The sequence below is a fragment of the Oryx dammah genome, unplaced genomic scaffold, assembly GCF_014754425.2.
Source record: "Oryx dammah isolate SB20612 unplaced genomic scaffold, SCBI_Odam_1.1 HiC_scaffold_16, whole genome shotgun sequence".
Taxonomy (NCBI): Eukaryota; Metazoa; Chordata; class Mammalia; order Artiodactyla; family Bovidae; genus Oryx; species Oryx dammah.
Window position 1 is genome coordinate 3,615,817 of NW_024070200.1, and position 17,687 is coordinate 3,633,503.

The window sequence follows — 17,687 nt, forward strand, 5'->3', positions numbered from 1 at the left end:
TTCTCCAACACCACATTTCAAAAGCATCAATTTTTCAGTGCTCAACTTTCTTTGTGGTCCAACTCTCACATCTATACGTGACTACTGAAAAAACCATAGCTTTGACTAGATGGACCTTTGTAGGCAAAGTAATGTCTCTGCTTTTTAATATGCTGTCTAAGTTTGTCATAACTTTTCTTTCAAGGAGCAAGCGTCTTTTAATTTCATGGCTGTAGTCACCATCTGCAGTGATTTTGGAGCCCAAGAAAATGAAGTCTGTCACTGTCTCCATTGTTTCCCCATCTATTTGCCATGAAGTGATGGGACTGGATGCCATGATCTTCGTTTTTTGAATGCTGAGTGGTAAGAAATCTGCCTGCCAGTGCAGCAGACACGGGAGATACAGGTTCAATTCTTGGGTCGAGAAGATCTCAGAGGGACGGCATGGCAATGCACTGCAGTATTCTTGCCTGGAGAATTCCATGGACAGAGGAACCTGATGGGCTGTAGTCCATGGGGTCGGAAAGAGTTGGACATGACCGAGCACGGATGCAAAAATTCTTTTTTATATTATTTTCTGATTTATTACAGGATATTGTATCTCTGACCTCGTTGATTATCCATTCTGTGTATGCTAGCTCGCACCCACTAATCCTAAACTCTCCATCCATCCCTCGCCTACGTCCCTTCCCTCTTGGCAACCCCAATTCTGTTCTTTGTGTCTGTGAATCTTTCTGTTTTGTATCTATGTTCCTTTGTGCTTTATTTTAGATTCCATATATATGTGATATCATGGTATTTGCCTTTCTCTGTCTGATAACCTCTAGATCCATCCATGGTTGCTACAAATGGCATTATTTCATTCCTTTTTTATGGCTGAGTAACATTCCATTATATGTATATACCAGAGAAGGCAATGGCACCCCACTCCAGTACTCTTGCCTGGAAAATCCCATGGACGGAGGAGCCTAGTAGGCTGCAGTCCGTGGGGTTGCTGAGTTGGACACAACTGAGAGACTTCACTTTCCCCTTTCACTTTCATGCATTGGAGAAGGAAATGGCAACCCACTCCAGTGTTCTTGCCTGGAGAATCCCAGGGACGGGGGAGCCTGGTGGGCTGCCGTCTATGGGGTTGCACAGAGTCGGACACAACTGAAGCGACTTAGCGTATGTATATACACCATATATATACCACATTGTCTCTATCCAGTCATCTGTTGATGGACATTTGGCTTGTTTCCATGTCTTGGCTATTGTAAATAGTTCTGCGATGAACAGGGGTACATAGGTATCAAATTATAGTTTTGCCTGGGTACATGTCTAGTTATATTCTAGAGTCAGATAAACACATTCAGAAGCTGAAAGAATTCATTGCCAATAGACCTGCATCATAAAAAAGGTTATAAAAAGTCCTTTAGGCAAAAGAATATTGATACCATGCAGAAATATGGATTACATATGGGAATGTATAGCACTGGAAATGCTAACCACATGCGCAAATATTTAAGATAATTGTCTTATTATTTAGATCTTCCTGAAAGATAGCTGACTTTAAAAAATAATAATGTAGTGTGAGTTTTATGACATACATAAAAATAACGTGAATGACAACAATAGCATAAAGGTCCGAAGGGGAAGGGGAAGGGGAAGGAGATGGCTACTCACTCCAGGTATCCTCGCGTGGAGAATCCCACGGACAGAGGAGCCTGGCGGGCGACAGTCCACGGGGTCACAAAGAGTCTGACACGACTGAGTGACTAACACAAGAGGGGAAAATGGAAGTTTATTATTTTAAAGTTCATTTTCTCTCTACAGAGTCATATAATGGGTGCTGAAGGTAGACAGTGATTAAGTAAAAAATGTGTACTGAGTCCCAAAGCCATTGCTAAATAGAAAAATAAAGACATAAGCTAACAGAAGAGATAAAATAGAATTACAAAAATACAGTTAATTCAAAATGAGAGAAAAAAGAACAAAGAAGAAATGAAATGAATAGAACACATTTATAGATTTAAATAGCTATACCAATAATCACACAAAATGTAAAGATAATGTCCCAATTAAAAGGTAGAGATTGTTACATTGGATTGAAAAAGCAATACTGTGTGTTACCTACAAAAAATATAACAAAATTGGACCGTAAAGAAGGTTGAACATTGAAGAATGGATACTTTTGAATTGTGGTGCTGGAGAAGACTTGAGAGTCCCTTGGACTGCAAGGAGATCAATCCAATCAATCCTAAAGGAAATCAACCCTGAATATTCATTGGAAGGCCTGATGCTGAAGCTGAAGCTCCAATACTCTGGCCACCTGATGCGAAGAGCCGACTCATTGGAAAAGACTCTGATGCTGGGAAAGATTGAGGGCAAGAGGAGATGAGGGCGGCAGAGGATGAGTTGGTTGGATGGCATCACCAACTCCATGGGCATGAATTTGACCAAACTCCAGGAGATAGTGAAGGACAGGAAAGTCTGGCATGCTGCAGTCCATGGGGTCCCAAAGAGTCAGACACGACTTAGCGATTGAGCACTAACACCTTAAATATGAAGACACAGAGAGATAGGAAAAGATTTACCGTGATAATAATGATAAAAAATCATAGTGGCTATATTAATATCAGATAAAGTACATTTCAGAGTAAAGAATACTACCCTGTATAAAGAAGGTCATTTCGCAGTGATATTGAAGTCAGTTCAGCAAAAGGACTTCTTAACGATTTATGTACCTAATAACAGAACTTCAAAACAAATGAAGCAACGTCTGATAGACCCACCTGGAGAAACAGAAAACCCATAATTATGGTCAAGGGTTTCAGTATACCTCTCTCAATAATTGATAAGACCTGGACAACTTGACCTCATTGACATTTATAGAACATTCCATCTCACAAGGCAAGAATGCACATTGTTTGAACTGGATGTCTTTACCAAGGTAGATCAGGTTCTGGGCCACAAACAAGTCTCAATAAATTGAAGAAGTTTCAAGTTAATGAAGAGTGTTAGAAATCAACTACAGAAAGACACCTGGGTAATGCCCACATATTTGGAAACTAAATAGTACACTTGTGAATAACCCATGAGCCAAAGGAAAAATAAAAGTGGAACTTAGAAAATATTTTGCACTGGAGTAAAGTGAAAGCAGTACACGTCAGAATTTGCAGGAACACTGTTGATCAAATAGTAGAGGGGAAACGTTGCATGAAACCCCAACCCCCTATATTGGGGAAGAAGGAAGGTCTCAAACCAGTAACCTCAGTTCTTGCCTTAAGACTCGTGAAAAGGAATGGTGAAATTAAGTAGAAAGAAGGAAATTAAAAAGAATGGAAATCAGTTAAAAAAATAAAGGTCCCTGAAAGACAATAGAGAAAATCAGTGAAACCAAAAGCTAATTCTTTGTTGTTGTTCAGTTGCTGGGTCGTATCTGACTCTCTGTGACCCCATGGACTGCAGCACATCAGGCTTGCCTGACCTTCACTGTCTCCAGAGTTTGTTGGAACTCATGTCCATTGAGCGTGAGTCTATCTAACCATCTCATCCCCTGCCGCCCCCTTCTCCTTTTGCCTTCAGTCTGTTCCCAGCATTCTTTGAATAGGTCAGTAAAACTGATGAGTTACTATGCAGACTGATGAGTCAAGAAAGAGAGAAGACACAAATAACCTATATCAGAAATAAGTGAGGTGAGGGACTTCCCTGTTGGTCCACTGGCTAAGACTCTGTGCTCCCAATGCAGGGGGCCTGGGTTCAATCCCTGGTCAGGGAACTAGGTCTGGATTGCCGAAACTAGAGGATCCCACGTGCCACAGGGTAAGTCGCAGATACTGAGTGCCACAACTGAGACTCGGTGCAGCCAAATTCATTAAAAATATTAAAAAAATAATAAGCGAGATGACATCACTACAGATTGTACGGTCACTTGAAATATAAGGGACTAATATGAAAAGCTTTACACCAATAGATTTGCAACTGGATGAAATAAATAAATAATCCTAAAGACACCAAGTACCAATATTCACTAATTAATTAAATAAACCTGTAATCTATTATTGGTCTTCCCCAGTGACCCAGCAGAAAAGAACCCACCTGCCAGTGCAGGAGACATAAGAGATGCGGGTTTGATCCCTGGGTGGGGAAGATCCCTTGGAGGAGAGCATGGCACCCCGCTCTGGTATGCTTGCCTGGAGAATCCCGTGGACAGAGGAGCCTGGTGGGCTAGAGTCCATGGGGTTGCAAAGAGTCGGACATAATTGAAGCGACTTAGCATGCGGAGAAGGCAATGGCACCCCACTCTGGTACTCTTACCTGGAAAATCCCATGGACGGAGGAGCCTGGGGGGCTGCAGTCCGTGGGGTCGAGAAGAGTTGGACACGACTGAGCGACTTCACTTTCACTTTTCACTTTCATGCATTGGAGAAGGAAATGGCAACCCACTCCAGTGTTCTTGCCTGGAGAATCCCAGGGACGGGGGAGCCTGGTGGGCTGCCATCTATGGGGTTGCACAGAGTCAGACACGACTGGAGTGACTTAGCAGCAGCAGCAGCAGCAGCATGCAAGATCTGTTATTATAGAAACTGAATTTGTAGTTAAATATCTTTTCACGAAGAAAATGTTAAGCTGAAATGGCTTTACTGGTAAATTTTACCAAACATTTAAAGAAGAAATAATACCAGTTTTACACTTTTTTTTTTTTTTTTTGTGACCCCATGGACTCTAGCCCGACAACCTCCTCTGTTCATGGAGTTCTCCAGGCAAGAATACTGGGGTGGGTTGCCATGCCCTCCTCATACATCATGACTACCATGTGTTTTATCCCAGGAATATGTTGTTTAATTTAAATATTAGAAAACCAATCAATGTAATACATTATTTTAACAAAATAAGAAAGAAAACACATATGGTCATTTCAATAGAGGCCCTCTTCCTCTCTTTTCAAAAAGCATTTAACAAAGTTCAATATCCATTTTTTTAAATAAAAATTCTCAGCTATCTAGGAATTGAAGGGATTTCCCCAAGGTTATACAGCTGCTGGTGGTTTAGTTGCTAAGTCATGTCTGACTCTTGTGACTCTATGGACTGTAGCCCATCAGGCTTCTCTGTCCATGGAATTCTCCAGGCAAGAATACTGGAGAGGGTTGCCATTTCCTTCTCCAGGGGATCTTTCTGACCCTGGGATCAAACTGGGTCTCCTGTATTGCAGGCAGTCTCCGGCCTTTCAGGCAGATTCTTTACCAACTGAGCCACCAGGGAAGCCCCTCAATGTTATATGGGGCTTCTGCAGAAACCCTTCAGCTTCAAAGACTGAGCGCTTTTACTCCAAGACAAGAAGTAAGACAAGGATGGGTTCTATTTACCACTTCTATTCATTCTTGTCCGGGGGCTCTAGCTAGGGCAGTCAGAGAAGAAACAGAAGTAAAAGGCAGCTAGGAGAAGGCAGTGGCACCCCACTCCAGTACTCTTGCCCGCGAAATCCCACGGGCGGAGGAGCCTGGTGGGCTGCAGTCCATGGGGTCGCACAGAGTCGGACACGACTCTTCACTTTCACGTTTGACTTTCATGCATTGGAGAAGGACATGGCAACCCACTCTGGTGTTCTTGCCTGGAAAATCCCAGGGACGGGGGAGCCTGGTGGGCTGCCATCTATGGGGTCGCACAGAGTCAGACACGACTGGAGCGACTTAGCAGCAGCAGCAGTTTGGAAAAGAAGTAAAAGTGAACTTATTGGCAAATGATGTGATTGTCTCTGTTAAAAATCTGATGAGATTTACAAAAAAGCTCCTAGAACTAATAAGTTAATTTTGTAAGGTTGTAAGGATACAAAATAAGTACATAAAAAGAACTTCCCTGGTGTGCTATGCTTCCAATGCAAGGAGCATGGGTTTGATCCTTGGTCGGGGAACTAAGATCCCACATGCTGTGCAGCTCAGCCCAAAGCAAACAAAAGCCATAACAATCAATTGCATTTCTACATATTAACAATGAAAACATACAAGTCAAAATTTAGAATTATTTTTATAGTAGCATCAAACATATGAAATACGTTAAAGGTAAGTTGGATGAGATGGTTGGATGGCATCACCGACTCGATGGACATGAGTTTGACCAAGCTCTGGGAGTTGGTGATGGGCAGGGAAGCCTGGAGTGCTGCAGTCCACGGGGTCGCAAAGAGTCGGACACAGCTGAGCGACTGAACTGAACTGAAGTTTGACAAAAGACTGTAGATTCTGTACACCAAAACTGCGGCCCTGCTGGGAGCCACCAGGGAAACCTGAAGGAATGGAGACACGTGCTGTCCATGGGTCAGAAGAGTCTGTATTGTTCACCTGTGCAAGTGAAACTGTTAGTCGCTCAGTCAGGTCTGATTCTTTGTGACTCTGTGGACTGTAGCCAGGCTCCTCTGGCCATGGGATTCTGCAGGCAAGAATACTAGAGTGGATTATCCATTCCCTTCTCCACGGGATCTTCCTAGACCCAGGGATCGAACCCACGGCTCCTGCATTGCAGGCAGATTCTTTACCATATTAGCCATCAGGAAAGCCCCCGTTCATCTGTGAATTCTCCCCAAATTGCCCTGTGGATTAAATAGAGGTTCTTTTGTAGCACTTGACATGTGGATTCAAAGATTCCTATGAAATGTAAAGGACCTAGAATAACCAGAACAACTTTGGTAATGAAGATAAACATCATTAGTTTTCAAGACGTAATAAAATGACAGCAATGAAGATAGTGCAGTATTGGCTTAAAAATAGACAAATACATCCGTGGAACTGAATAAAGTTTAGAAATGAACCCACACATACATGAAAAACTCCATGGAGGTTCAAAGACCTGTTAGTGATGAAAGGATAATCTTTTCAGCATTTGGTGCAGGACTTTGGTACAAACATGTACGAAAAATTAACTCAAAGTGCATCCTGGCCCTAATCAAAACCAGAGCTGTAGAATTTGTAGACGAAAAGTAGGAGAAGACGTTTGTCACCATGAATTAGACAAAGATTTCTTAGATCCAACAACAAAAGCATGACCTGTCAAAGACAAATGGAAAAATTGGATTTTGTCAAAATTAAACACTTCTGCTCTTCCAAAGATGTTTTCAGGAGAATGAGAAAGCTGGAGAAAGTATTTATAAATTATCTATCTGATAAAAGAAGTATCCAGAACATGTAGAGAGCTTTAAAATTCAGTGATTAGAAAACAGTCTGTCAGAATGGCCATTGTTAAATTGTCTATAAATAACAGATGCTGGACAGGATGTAAAGAAAAGGGAACCTTCCTTCACTGTTGGTGGGAATGTAAATTGTGGCTACTGTGGAAAACAGTATGGAAGTCCTCAGAAAACTGAAAACAGTTGACATGTGATCCGGCAATCCCACTCCTGGGCGTATTTCTAGACAAAACTATGACTCAAAAAGGAACATGAACCTTTATGTTCATAGGAGATGTGGTACATGTATGCAGTGGAGTATTCAGTTCAGTTCAGCCGCTCAGTCATGTCTGACTCTTTGCGACCCCATGAATCGCAGCATGCCAGGCCTCCCTGTCCATCACCAACTCCCAGAGTTCACTCAAACTCACGTCCATTGAGTCGGTGATTCCATCCAGCCATCTCATCCTCTGTTGTCCCCTTCTCCTCCTGCCTCCAACCCCTCCCAGCATCAGAGTCTTTTCCAATGAGTCAGCTCTTCACATGAGGTGGCCAAAGTACTGGAGTTTCAGCTTCAGCATCATTCCTTCCAAGGAACACCCAGGTCTGATCTCCTTTAGAATGGACTGGTTGGATCTGCTTGCAGTCCAAGGGACTCTCAAGAGTCTTCTCCAACACCACAGTTCAAAAGCATCAATTCTTCGGCACTCAGCCTTCTTCACAGTCCAACTCTCACATCCATACATGACCACTGGAAAAACCATCACCTTGACTAGATAGACCTTTGTTGGCAAAGTAATGTCTCTGCTTTTGAATATCCTATCTAGGTTGGTCATAACTTTCCTTCCAAGGAGTAAGTGTCTTTTAATTTCATGGCTGCAGTCACCATCTGCAGTGATTTTGGAGCCCAAAAAATAAAGTCTGACACTGTTTCCACTGTTTCCCCATCTATTTCCCATGAAGTGATGGGACCGGATGCCATGATCTTCGTTTTCTGAATGTATTACTCAGTCATAAAAAAGAGTGAAATAATAACACTTGCAGCAATACGAGTGGCCCTGAGATGATCATACTAAGTGAAGTCAGAAAGAGAAAGATAAATACCATGTGATATCACTTATATGTAGAATCTAAAATATGATGCAAATGAACTTATCCACCACAACAGCAACGGACGTGCAGACGTGGAGCACAGACTGTGGCTGCCAGGAGGGCAGAGGCGGGGCTGGGAGTCTGGGATTGGCAGATGCAAACTATTGCGTATGGAATGGGGGAACAGCAGGTCCTACTGTATAGCACAGGGAACTATATTCAATATCCTGAGATAAACCATAGTGGAAAAGAATATTAAAAAGAATATAGATACATATAAAACTGAATCAGCTATGCTTCAATAAAGTAAAAAAAAAAATCAAATAACCTAATTAAAAATTAGGCAGACACTGGAACAGATACTTCACTAAAGAAGATATGTGGATAGCAAATGAGGGCATGAAAAGGTGCTCAACATCATTCGTCATTAGGGAACTATGAATCGAAAGAACAGTGAGGGATTCCTGGTGGCTCAGGGGTAAAGAGTCTGCCTGCCAATGCCAGAGACACGTATGCAATCCCTGATCCAGGAAGATCGCACATGCTGCGGAGCAGCTGAGCCCGTGTGCCACCGCGCCTGAGCCTGTGCTCTGGAACCTGGGAGCCGTTGCTACCGAGCCCACGTGCTGTGACTGCAGAAGCTCCTGTGCCTCGAACCTGTGCTCTACAACAAGACAAGCTATTGCAGCTAAGGAGTGGCCCCTGATTGCCACGGCTAAGGAAGGGCCGCACAGGAACGAAGGCCTAGTACAGCCCAAATAAAAATAAAACCCCAGTGAGCTATCACTACACACCTGTTAAGATGGAAAAAGTAAAGACTGACCGTAGGAAGTGTTGGCCAGGAGGTGGAATGTCTAGACCTCTTCATACACTGCAAGTGGGAAATGCAAAATGAAGAAGATACTCGGGAAAGCAAACAGTTTGACAGCCATTCCGCTCCACCCAAAAGAAAAGGCACGTGTATGGATGTACACAAAGCCTTGTACGCAAATATTTATAGCAGCTTTATTCATGATTTGCCTGTGTACAGAAGCAACCGAAATGTCTCTTCTTGGTGCAACGGATGGACTCGGGTATATCCATACAATGCAGTACTGCTCATCAGTAAACAGAAATGGACTATTAAGACGTGCTGCCGCACAGATGAGTTTCAGATTAATTACTGAGTGGAAGAAGCCAGGCAGAGTACCTATAGCATGAGTTCATTTACATGAAGTTCTAGAAAATACAAACTAATCTACAGCAGCAGAAAGCAGATTAATGGTTGCCTAAAGATGGTGGGAGAGAGGGGGGACACAGGCGTTGCATAGGGACCAAAGGAAACTTTGCTGGGGGCGGCGATGAATATTTTTATTATCTTTTTTTGTGGTGCTGGTTTCACGGGGTTGTGTGTGTGTATGGCAAATTGTGCAGTTTATTGTGTGTCTATTTTATATCAATAGGATTGTTAAAAATTCAGATAGCTCCTCGCAAGCAACATTGTTTGCAAAATTGTATCCCCTTTCCACAACATCCCCCCAGACTTTCCCTGAGAACATTGGTTGAGAGTGCAGAAATCGTTGCTGGTTTACTTATCCTGTGTGCTCAACATAGCTGCCGCATCCTAAGAGACATTATCCCCCCCGAGTCTCATGCTATAGTGTGAATTTATTCTCCATCCCAGGGGCAGCCAGGTTACTGTTAAAACCTCAGACAATACCATTGTTGTTGCTGTTGTTTTACTTCCAAATTAAAGATGATATCTAGTGCTGTTCCTTTTGTTTTATTTATGCCAATCCAAACCCAACCTATCATTTAAGGATCTTCGCTTTCCTGCCCACTAGTTTTTACCATCTCCGTAAACTCAGTGAGTTTTCTAGGTCTGATTCAGTTTAGCAAACAGTTACTGAGCACCATGAGACAAGAGTCTCTTTAAGACAAGAGTAGTATCTTTGTGCTTCCAGGGTCTAGCTTCATAAATGCTGAGCTATTTTAGCACGTTGCGTACTGTATTATATTATTTGTTAATGATTTTGTGTCTTTACTCTCTCTCCTTTGCTATATTCTTGCCTCTAGCACAGACTTAACACAGAGGAAGTGACTAATTCTTGGAGATCAAATACTTTGGGGGAAGGCATAGAGAGCCCATGGACAGCGAATCAGTAGCCTTGCGGACTTTTCTCCGTTTGTCAGAACCCACTTATTAAGTATGAAAGCCTTAATCATGTGCTTGGCTGGACAGAACCATTTCCTCTTGTAAAAAAAGAAAATGAAAAAGGTAATGTCTAGGCCTGTATGCTGCAGTCACTTCATTCCTCAAACATCTGTTGTTTCTTTTGGCCGTGGTATGACATGGTTTAAATAATACTGACTAATTAATTTACCTACAGAGCATGACACTAATAGGTACTACCGGGGGGAATTTGTTTACGTAGCCCTAAGCACTCTGGAGAAGGCAGTGGCACCCCACTCCAGTGTTCTTGCCTGGAGAATCCCAGGGACGGGGGAGCTTGGTGGGCTGCCGTCTATGGGGTCGCACAGAGTCGGACACGACTGAAGGTCCCTCCAATAGCAAGCACTCTAGCCTTACAGAGTATTTGTTTTTATGGCAGAATCAGAACCACTAAGATTAGATTGACTTAGATTTATTTACCAAACTCACAAATATTAGATAGAACCAGAGAGAACTGAGATAGCTTTAGGACACAGAAAAAGAAGAACAATTGTATCGAACTTGTGATGGTGTTATGCGACTGTTAGACTCAAAGCAAGATGCGTTCTGAAAACATGAGGCTTCAGAGGGTCTGGATGAATTCATGAATGATCCTTCCATAGCTGACTTTTAGGGAAGTTGAAGGTTTGGTGGAGAGACTCATGTCTGGGACAGCGGTAATGCTGTTAAGAGACCAATTGCTGGGATGGAGAGAGCATGGCTTAATACATTAGTTATTTATAAATTAAAAGGATTTCCCAACTTCTGATTATACACAAAATTCATCCTTTCATAGTAAAGTGAAAAAAATGCTGAAAGCTATAAAGAAAGAGGTAACATTTATTCTCATTACTCACTGACGATCACTGTCTCCATGCTCTTTTTTGTTAAGTGTACATTAATTTTTTTAGTATGTTACTATGCAAATTTCAAATGTATGGCCAGCTTTTTCAGGCACACTCATATACCCACACCTAGATTATGCTATTAACATTTTCCTATACTGGCTTGACCACGTGTTTATCCATTTACTTACTCCTCTCTCCCATCAATCCGTCTTGTCTCACTGACGTTTCAGCAGCTTAGCATGCATGATATCTTGAGTTCAGTCTGTGTTTCCTTTCGATGTAAAAGCCGCAAATCTTAACTGTTTGTTCGCTGAGTGTGGTGGGTATACACTGAGGTGACCCCTGATGATCCTCACCTGGTATTCACACCCTGCATAAGCCCCTGTTATTTGCTTATTTGTTGTTGTTCCTCAGTTGTGTCTGACTCTTTTTGACCCCATGGGCTGCAGCACGCCAGGCTTCCGTGTCCTTCACCATCTCCCAGAGTTTGCTCAAACTCATGTCCATTGGATTGCTGATGCCGTCCAACCACCTCATCCTCTGTCGTCCTCTTCTCCTCCTGCCTTCAGTCCTTCCCAACATCAGGGTCTTTTCTTATGAGTTGGCTCTTCACATCAGGTGGCCAAAGTATTGGCACTTCAGCTTCAGCAGCAGTCCTTCCAGTGAACATTCAGGACTGATTTCCTTTAGGATGGACTGGTTGAATCTCCTTGCAGTCCAAGGGACTCTCAAGAGCCTTCTCCTACACCAAAGTTCAAAGGCATCAATTCTTTGGTGCTCAGTTTTCTTTATAGTCCAGTTCTCATGACTACTGGAAAGACCATAGCTTTGACTAGGACCTTTGTTGGCAAAGTGATGTCTCTGCTTTTTAATATGCTGTCTAGGTTTGTCATAGTTTTTCTTCCAAGGAGCAAGTGTCTTTTAATTTCATGGCTGCAGTCACCATCTGCAGTGACTTTGGAGCAGAAGAAAAAGGTCTGTCACTGTTTCCACTGTTTCTCCATCTATTTGCCATGAAGGACAGACTCCCCTGTCCTTCACTATCTCCTAGAGTTTGCTCAGATTCATATCTGCTGAGTCAGTGATGCTGTCTGACCATCTAGTCCTCTGTGCCCCCTTTTCTTCCTGCCTTCAGTCTTTCCCAGTATCAGGGTCTTTTCCAGTGAGTCAGTTCTTCACATCAGGTGGCCGAAGTATTGGAGCTCCAGCTTCAGCATCAGTCCTTTCAATGAAGTGATGGGACTGGATGCCATGATCTTAGTTTTCTAATGCTGAGTTTTAAGGCAGCTTATATCCAGTGGTAAGTGACAAAGATGTTAAGATGTCACTCCGGTGGTTATGTTATATGATCTTAGACTCCTTATTTCTAGTAGTCTGGACCTAGAGACTTATTGTGGTATCAGTGAAGTGAGTGATCATATTGGAGAAGCTCAAGTGACAAGGAACTGTGTATGGCATCTAGGATCTGAGAGCCAGCAAAAAGCTTGGGTCCTCAGCCACACGGCAAGGAAATAATTCTGGAACAACTGTGAGAGTGAACTTAGAAGCAGATTCTTCCCTTGTTGAACCTCCAGATGAAAACAACAGTCCTATAGGACCCTGAACAGAGGACTCAGCTAAGACACGCCCAGACTTCTGACCTACAGAAACTATGAGATAATTTATGCGTGTTGTTTTAAGTGGCTGAGTTTGTTGGGATTTGTTTGGAGCAGCGAGATGAATGCAGGTATTATTAGCTGGTAGTGGGGTGCTGTTGTAACAAATACCTAAAAATGTGCATTGGTTTTGGAACTCAGCAGCTGGCAGAGGAGCCTGAGAGAGAAACCCAAGTCTTCCCGAAAAGACTTAATAGTAGAAGTCTGGGCTTTAGGGATGCTGCTGGTGAGAGCTCACAAGGAAGTCGGAAATGTGTTTCTGGAAACTGGAGGAAGGGAGAGTCCTTGGCCTGGAGGGGCGGAGAGTTAAGTGCTGTCTCCTGTGCTGAGTGGAAAGCTAACTTTGTAGATGATGAACTCGGTTATGCAGCTAAGGACAATCCCAAGAGGAGAATTGAAGGCATTCCCGAGTTTCTTCTGGGTGCTTATCGTAAGATGTGAGAGGAGAGGGATTAACTGATAGAAGAACTGTTAAACAAGAAGCAAGCAGGACTGGGTGACTTTTGAAAACTCTGAGCTTCTCCAGAGGACAATAGGAGCTCAGATTAAGGCAGTGTGATATGGAGAGAAATCTCAGGTTGCGATTGCATAACCTTTGGCTAAAACTCAGATAATCCAGTCCAGTGAAGGGCTTTTTGAAAAGAATATGCCTCACAGATCCTCTCCACCAAACCAGAGGATGTCTAGAAGGGGTAAGCTCACTGGCCCTCAGTGTCTGCATCTTCCTAGCAGAGAGAACCAGAGACTCTTCCCATGAGCATGGCGCAGTAAGTGGCCTCGTTGGAGAATCCACGTGACAAGGGGTCCAGAGCACCCTAGGGACTGTGAAGGCAGTCTCCAGGTGATAGCCAGAAAACGCTGGGGCTCTTGGGCTATTGAATTCTGGTCATGACCCCCATGAGCTTGGAAGGAGATTCCCAGCTGGACTTTCAGATGAGAACACAGCCTGGCTGTCACACTGCAACCTCATGAGATCCTGAGAAGAGAACCCTGTCGAGTCTCCTGTGGACTTCTAACAAAAACTATGAGATCACACACATGTGGTTCTAATCCTCCAGCTTATGGTCAGTTCTTATGACTCAGTAGAAAACACACTGAGTTTTGACAAGTTCCTACTCTGCAATTCAAACTTCCACCCAGATAGGGAACATTACCATCACCCTAGAAAATTTCCACATTCCATATCCTGGTCAGTCCCTAACCTCAAGCTACTCCCCTCCCAGGCAAAAACTCTTGTGATGCTTTTTACACTACAGATTAATTTTGTCTGTCCTGCAATTTCATGTAAGTAGAATCCTACTGTGTGGTCTTTTTCTGTTTGACTTCTTTCTCTCAACACAATGTTAATATTTTTTTGCAATTTATCCTGCATTGTTGTGTGGGTCAGTGGTTGGTCCTTTTTGTGGCTGCATATTATTCTGTTCTGTGACTATATCACAATTTTTTTAAACCATTTTTCTTTCGATGGACACGGGGGCAGTTGCTGGTTTTAGGTGATTATGCTGTAAACACTTTTTGAATAATTTTCGTTTTGTGAATGAACATGTTTCTGTTTCCCTTGCGTAAATACCCAGTTGTGAAATTACTAAGTCATAGGATAGGCATATGATCAGTCTTCTAAGACACTTCGAGGTCTTTTTCCCAAATGGCTGTCTCATTGCTCATTCACAACATGTATGAGAACTCCTGTAGCCTTGCACCCTCAACAGCACTTGGCGTTTTCATTCTTTTTGATTTTCACTATTCTTAGAGATGTGTAGTGCTTTATCATTGTGGTTTTAACTTATGTTTTCCTGGTTTCTAATAACGTTGCATATTTTTTCTTGTGCTTTTTAGACATCAAGTCTCCTTTTGAAAGGTCTCTTTTTAAATCATTTGCCCCCCACCCCGCTCCCTTTTTGAGGAGGGAAGTGTGTGCTTTTATTATATTTGCTGAGTTATTGTTGTTGTTTAGTCGCTAAGTCATATCCAACTCTTTGTGACTCCGTGAATTGCAGCACGCCAGGCTCCCCTGTCCTTCACTATCTCCTAGAGTTTGCTCAAATTCATATCCACTGAGTCAGTGATGCTGTCTGACCATCTCGTCCTCTGTGCCCCCTTTTCCTTTTGCCTTCAGTCTTTCCCGGTATCAGAGTCTTTTCCAGTGAGTCAGTTCATCACATCAGGTGGCCAAAGTATTGAAGCTTCATCTTCAGCATTAGTCCTTTCAATGAATATTCAGAGTTTTATTTCCTTTTGGATTGACTGGTTTGATCTCCTTGCTGTCCAAGGGACTCTCAGTCTTCTCCAGCAGCACAGTTCAAAAACATCAGTTTTTTGGCACTCAGTCTTCTTTATGGGCCAACTCTCACATTCATACCTGATTGCTGGAAACACCATAGCTTTTACTATATGGACCTTTGTTAGCAAAGTGATAGCTCTACTTTTGAATGTGCTGTCTAGTTTTGTCAGCTTTTCTTCCAAGGAGCAAGCGTCTTTTAATTTCATGCTTACAGTCACCACCCACAGTGATTTGGGAGCCCAAGAAAATAAAACTTGTCACTGTTTCCACTTTTTCCTCTTATATTTGCCATGAAGTAATGGGACCGGATGCCATGATAGTCTTTCGAACGTTGAGTTTTAAGCCAGGTTTTTCACTCTCCTTTTTTACGCTTGTTGAGAGGCTCTTTACTTTCTGCCAATACCACTCTAAGTGGTATCCAAGTGCATATCTGAGGTTGTTGATATTTCTGCCGGCAATGCTGAGTCATAGGTATTCTTTACATACTCTGGATATAGTCCTGTGTATGATGTTTGTTTTGCACATGTTGTCTCTCATGTGGTAGCTTGGTTATTGATACCTTTTGATGAATCAGTTCAGTTCAGTTCACTCGCTCAGTTGTGTCCGACTCTTTGCGACCCCATGAACTGAAGCATGCCAGGCCTCCCTGTCCATCACCAACTTCCGGAGTCCACTCAAACCCATGTCCGAGTCGGTGATGCCATCCAACCATCTCATCCTCTGTCGTTCCCTTCTCCTGCCCCCTATCCCTCCCAGCATCAGGGTCTTTTCAAATCAGTCAGCTCTTCGCATGAGGTGGCCAAAGTACTGGAATTTCAGCTTCAACGTCAGTCCTTACAATGAACACCCAGGACTGATCTCCTTTAGAATGGACTGGTTGGATCTCCTTGCAGTCCAAGGGACTCTCAAGAGTCTTCTCCAACACCATAGTTCAAAAGCATCAATTCCTCAGCGATCAGCTTTCTTCACAGTCCAAGTCTCACATCCCATACATGACCACTGGAAAAACCATAGTCTTGACTAGACGGACCTTTGTTGGCAAAGTAATGTCTCTGCTTTTGAATATGCTGTCTAGCTTGGTCATAACTTTCCTTCCAAGGAGTAAGCATCTTTTAATTTCATGCCTGCAGTCACCATCTGCAGTGATTTTGGAGCCCAGAAATATAAAGTCAGCCACTGTTTCCACTGTTGCCCCATCTATTTGCCAGGAGGTGATGGGACCAGATGCCATGATCTTAGTTTTCTGAATGTTGAGCTTTAAGCCAACTTTTTCACTCTCCTCTTTCACTTTCAAGAGGCTCTTTAGTTCTTCTTCACTTTCTGCCAGAAAGGTGGTGTCATCTGCATATCTGAGGTTATTGATATTTCTCCTGGCAATCTTGATTCCAGCTTGTGCTTCCTCCAGCCCAGCGTTTCTCATGATGTACTCTGCATAGAAGTTAAATGAGCAGGGTGACAATATACAGCCTTGATGCACTCCTTTTTCTATTTGGAACCAGTCTGTTGTTCCATGTCCAGTTCTAACTATTGCTTCCTGACCTGTATACAGGTTTCTCAAGAGGCAGGTCAAGTGGTCTGGTATGCCCATCTATTTCAGAATTTTCCACAGTTTATTGTGATCCACAGAGTCAAAGGCTTTGGCATAGTCAATAAAGCAGAAATAAATGTTTTTCTGGAACTCTCTTGCTTTTTCGATGATCCAGTGGATGTTGGCAATTTGATCTCTGGTTCCTCTGCCTTTTCTAAAACCAACTTGAACATCTGGAGGTTCATGTATTGCTGAAGCCTGGCTTGGAGAATTTTAAGCATCAATTTATTAGCATGTGAGATGAGTGCAATTGTGCAGTAGTTTGAGCATTCTTTTGCATTGCCTTTCTTTGGGATTGGAATGAAAACTGACCTTTTCCAGTCCTGTGGCCACTGCTGAGCTTTTGATGAGTAGACACACAATTTTCATTTTTTATGGTTATTGCATTATGTGACTTGTTTTTTTTTTTTAAATCTTTGCTTATCCTTAAGCTATGAGTATATTCTACTGTATTTTTCAATGCAAATACCACAATTTCTGGATTACTATAGTCAAAACTGTATATTGTCACCCTGCTTATTTAGCTTATATGCAGAGTACATCATGGGAAATGCTGGACCAGAAGAAACACAAGCTGGAATCAAGATTTCTGGGAGAAATATCAACAACCTCAGTTATGAAGATGATGCCATTCTAATGGCAGAAAGTGAAGAGGAACTAAAGAGCCTCTTGTTGATGGTAAAAAGGAGATTGAAAACATGTACACCCATGAGTGATTCATGTGAGTGTATGGCAAAAACCACCACAATATTATAAAGTAATTAGTCTTCAATTAAAATAAATTAAAAACAAACAAACAAACAAACAGAAAACCCTCAGCATTCAAAAAACTAAGATTATGGCATCCAGTCCCATCATCATAGCAAACAGAGGGGAAAAAGTGGAAACAGTCACAGATTTCGTTTTCTTGGGCTC